The sequence below is a fragment of the Limulus polyphemus genome, unplaced genomic scaffold (genome assembly GCF_000517525.1).
Source record: "Limulus polyphemus unplaced genomic scaffold, Limulus_polyphemus-2.1.2 Scaffold1317, whole genome shotgun sequence".
Taxonomy (NCBI): Eukaryota; Metazoa; Arthropoda; class Merostomata; order Xiphosura; family Limulidae; genus Limulus; species Limulus polyphemus.
In genome coordinates this window covers 58,165-63,319 of record NW_013666927.1, presented here as the reverse complement: position 1 = coordinate 63,319, position 5,155 = coordinate 58,165, and the positions used below count along the sequence as shown (strand labels likewise).

The following is a 5,155-nucleotide window of genomic DNA, read 5'->3' as shown; positions in this document are numbered from 1 at the left end:
CGCGCGCCCCACGCTTGGTATTGCTGGCGCAGAAAAATATAGCTAATAAAAAGGAAAAAAAGGTCTCATAGGTTAATTTATTCTAATCCTGCCTAAAAGAATTACAAGTGCCGCAGCTGTTGAGGTTTCCCTCTTATTTATCCTTGTTTCATGTTTAAAAAAAACACAACCTGGAACGTTTTGGACTAGTCTCTTTTTTTCAAACACAATTTTAAATTTTTCATTTTTCTCCCCTTATTGATAGACACAGATAGCCCTGGTGTTTTGCGCCATAAAACCAGCAACAATCAGTCCTTTTGATGTTGTACAGTGTCAATGGCGATGGTGACACTGTCCAGATTGTTCATGTTTTTAGCTTTTTACGGGTCACTGGCATTTCTAATTCTAATCAATTTTTTTTCTTCCTGTTTTACAATAAAACAAAAATCGTACATGTTTTAGTTTATTCTTTCAATTTTCTACTTCTTGTCACTTTTTAAAATATTTTTGACTTTTATCTTATTTGGCATAGATAGCCCAACTGCTTTGCGCTAGAAAACCCCAAATCCAAAACAAACTTAATTAACAGGTACAAATTCTGGGCCATTTACTCAAGTGGCAAAGGGCCTCATGAGTGTTCCAAACTCCACTGGAGAAAAAAAAATTAAGGAATCAAGAATGTAATGAAAGGGGGTGGTAAGTCTTAGATCTTGCATAGATATTTGAAATAGGGGACCATTCTCCTGTACATAACGTATGTTGACATCTAAATATCAAGGATCTGTTTAACTGTTGCCTGAACACAATAATAGTCCTAGAAAAAATATGACAAAATAGTAATGTATATACTATATTCAAAACTAAAAAGTACCCAAGATAAATATTTCGATGTAGCTATTGCAGTGTGTACGTAGATGTTGTAAGGAAAATAATGAAACTTAAATGTTGTTATTTGACTAGATGTGAGTAATAAGTATTGAATTAATGAAATAAGTAGCATTATTATTCCAGTAATTTTAATTATGACATTTGCAGTGTTAGAATACAGTTTGTAAGTCAATAAATAGAATACATTTAAACTATTGTAATTAACCTGAAGTAAGTTTAGTGCTATCTACAAAAAACAAATCAATCTGTACGTACGGTATAGGAGTTTATAATATCTGTCATTAATATTTGCTTGTTTATGTGTTTTAGAATAAAGCCACATTCGTCTATTTGTTGTGTCCGATGCAGAGAATCTAAATATTCAAAGAAAACTAGACACCTTGTCATTATTAAGTATATATATAACTCGTTATTATTATACTATATATATATATATATATATATTATATATAACCAAAAAGTAACAATACTAAATTTCTCAAAAAATAACGTCAAATCACAAATAACACTAGAGTGTCTGTAAAAAACTTAACGCTTATAGTAATCAACAAATATGTTTTAGGTATTAACACAATCTAACTGTTCTCGCTTCGGAGGAAATGCTTTTACTTTCCCGCCATACCACAAGATTAAATATCACATGGCTGACAAATTAAAAACTGCTTTACATAATGCAATAATACATGAACCTAGTCAGATGTGTAGGAGGCAAATTAAAAGTAGGGAGGGGGCCCAAGGTTTATTTTGACCGAGCGAAGAGATGAAATGTGCACCACAGACACACCCATTACGTCCAGGGTCCTGCACTCGCTCTGGGGCCCTGGAAGCTTTTCCTGAGATTAATTTTCCTAATTTTAATGCATTTTTAATAAGGATAGGTTGAAAAGTGGGGGGGGGGGGCTTCATACGATAAAATACATAAAAGATAAACAAAACGATAACTACATATAAAATAGGAATTGCTACCTCACAGTAATACGTTTGAATGTTCCAAGGAAAGTTGTAATACACTTACTCTATAGATGGCACTACTGTCGGTTATATATGAAGAAATTAGTTGGATTTGTTTTGTTTTAATGCTAACTCTTCCCGCCGCATTCTAAGTTAGTAAATTTACCGAAGACCAAAGATTAGTTCGAAGTTTTAAAGGTAGTATATTTAGAAATTAATTAGTTAGTTGAAAGTTTTGGAGTAAAAAATTTAGATGGTCAGGCACAATTTATTCTAAGAAAATAACTTAAAAATCTTTGAGCCAGATAGAAATTCTCGATTAAAATGAAGTCTGTTAACTTTGGAAAAACATGAACAAATTTGAATATCCATTGATTATGTCTTAGTGGGTAAATCTATATAAATATAATAGTACTGTCTGTTGTATGTTCATGTGACTACTTCGCAGGGTGTAGATGGATTATTGGTATGGAGGTTTATTAGGTTCATGGGAAGATCCATAAAATTTTTTCAGTTTTGCGGTTTTATGGGCGTTTTTTACCACCACTTCGCTTCCTGTTGATGGATCTTCACCAAATTTGACATGATAGTTTGTTGGGTCCATACGGAGATACATGCAAAATTGCGGTTTCACATTTTATGTTTTGAAATTTTTATGGGCGTTTTTTTTTTCAGTTACATATAAGAGAAGCAACTTTTCTTGTCCTAAGATAACCTTTCATTGATCATGAATTTACATAACTTGTGTCCAGGGCACGGGTACTCCAGCTAGTTATATATATATATATATATGTAAATATATTTTTGTTTCAGAAACTTCATGCAGAATTGCCCTAAGAGCTATATGTAATATTGTTCCTAGTTTTGAACTGATGGACTACAGGGAAAGCAATTAATCAACAGCACCCACCGCCAACTCTTCGGTTATTTAATCGAACTATTGAATTTGATCAGTACTCATATAACGCCCCAAAGTGAAGTAAACGCAAAGTAAAGCCCCAGTGGCACAGCGGAATGTCTGCGGACTTACAACGCTAGAATCCGGGTTTCGATACCAGTGGTGGGCAGAGCATAGATGCCCATTGTGTAGCTTTGTGCTTAATTACAAACAAACAAACACAGTTTAAGCATGCTACCCACCAGGCCACACCCAGCCTAATCTCATAAAAAGTTATATAATACTATGTTGAAATAAAATCTAAAAACTAGGTACAACAAAGCAAATATGACGGAAAGTATATTCATGATGGTTTTCTAGATATATGTTTTCGATAATTGATACAGAGCTCTGTTTTCTGAATTTCGAAGTGAATTGTAAGTCTACGGATAAATGAAATGCAACACTAAATTATCACCCCCCCCAAAAAAAAACATAACAACGACAAAAATAAAACTGAAACTACTGTCCTGTTTTTATTTTTTTATTTGATAATCAACACTAAAAAAGTAAATCTTAAGATCAAAATTCCATAAAAAAGGCCGTTAATTACAATTAGCAAGTAGATAATGTTGGAACTATTTATGCGCGTTCGTTTGTTGTTGTTAAATGGTGCAGATAGCCCTGTGCTTTGGGCCATTAAACACACAACAACTAACTAAGCTACCAACGCAAAGCTACACAATGGGCTGCCTGTGCCGTGCCAACCACAGGTATCGAATCCTGATTTGGAGCGTTAGAAGTCGTCAAACTTACCGCTGAGTGCATTAAATTCTCAGCTTTAATGAAACGTGTACTAATTAAGCCAACATTTTTATAATGAATATATAAAAAATGTAATTTTGTTTACTGAAAAGGACTAATGTAGTTTGGTAAAACATGAGTGAAAGCATCCTTTTTATCTACATGGTTTCATTTTATTGCCCACAATATATATATACTTTTTTCTACATGCAGACGCCCCCCCAGTGGCACAGCGGCATGTCTGCGGACTTACAACGCTAGAATCCGGGTTTCGATACCCGTGGTGGGCAGAGCACAGATAGCCCATTGTGTAGCTTTGTGCTTAATTACAAACAAACAAATACATGCAGATATGGATGAAAAATATTAGCGAAAACCATCAAAAGAGATTTGCGGTAGAATTTCACTCTGGGCCACATATTGCTATCTTATTTAAAAAACATCAAACGAGAATTAACTGAAGTATCCGGGCTAAAACGAGTGAATAATTTTTAAACTATTCACTAAACTTCTTTTTATTTTCCATGATGAGGAGACAATGTTCATTTTTGAGAAACTTGGTATTCTTCACGCTTGAAAGACGTAACTGGTGATTATTATAACTATTTACTGCAGGTTCTGTATTAAGACGCTTAGTATGTTATAACTTTAAGTTTGATAATTAAACGGAATTCGCGGGAAAACCTGCTGTAATTTCAAAATGTTGATAAAAATGTTTAATATATATATAGGCTTAGCTATTTATCTACTGTTGCACATTTCATAACACCTACTACAATATTGGTTAAGGCATTCATATGGTTACAAAACTACCAAACAAAATGACAGAAAATTATATAAAAACTCACTTTGGCCGAGATCCAACGTTTAGAGAGATCAAGCCCGATCATACAGCACATGTTCCCCGGTGGGACAGCGTTAAGGTTTTGGACTTACAACGGTAAAATCAAGAGTTCGATTCCCCGTGGTGGACACAGCAGATGGCCCAATGTGGTTTTTCTCTCGAACAATCAAACACACACTACATAAAATGAATTAATCGAAAGAATTATGGTATAAAACAAAGAAAATGTTTTGATACAATGGGCTATCTGCACTGTCACGGGGATCGTATCCAGATTATTAACACTATAAGCCATAATGAGCTATCAAAGAATGAGAAAAGAAAGTAACAAAAGAGGGAAAGGCACTTGTTACACTTATTAATGATATTTCAAATGCAAAAGTAGAATAACACGTTGCAAATCGTAAGCTGCCGATATCTAAAAACTAACAGATGTGTTGTTGTCCACACAACTTAATTAACTTCTCAAACTCTATAACATATACCTAAAATTTTGAATTATTCGTTTAACCGGCTTAAAAGGTATACAGTTCACTGATAACATTACCAAAAACTCTTAACCGCTGTCTTGTAACTGACATTAATTACAATTACTTCTGTGATGCCCCCCCAGTGGCACAGTAGTATGTCTTCGGACTTGTATCTTTGGGCTATTCGTTGATATATTTGAATATTGGCTTGGTGGCTAGAGAGTTCGAGGTCCAACCCGAGGATAACGAGTTCGAATCCCCGTCGTCGAACCTGCTCGTTTCATATGGTTGCCGACTGGGCTTCCCAATAACACAACGTTAAAATCCGGGTTTCGATACCCA

At 34.5% G+C, this 5,155-nt stretch overlaps 1 long non-coding RNA gene across 1 annotated transcript in view; it reads right to left on the bottom strand.

Annotated features, from left to right (window-relative positions):
* Nucleotides 1-5,155, bottom strand: part of LOC111086679 — a 16,926-nt gene that overhangs the window by 10,613 nt on the left and 1,158 nt on the right. The window contains exon 2 of the long non-coding RNA XR_002611407.1: nt 4,348-4,520. This is a non-coding gene — a long non-coding RNA (uncharacterized LOC111086679). The remainder of the gene's footprint in view (nt 1-4,347; nt 4,521-5,155) is intronic.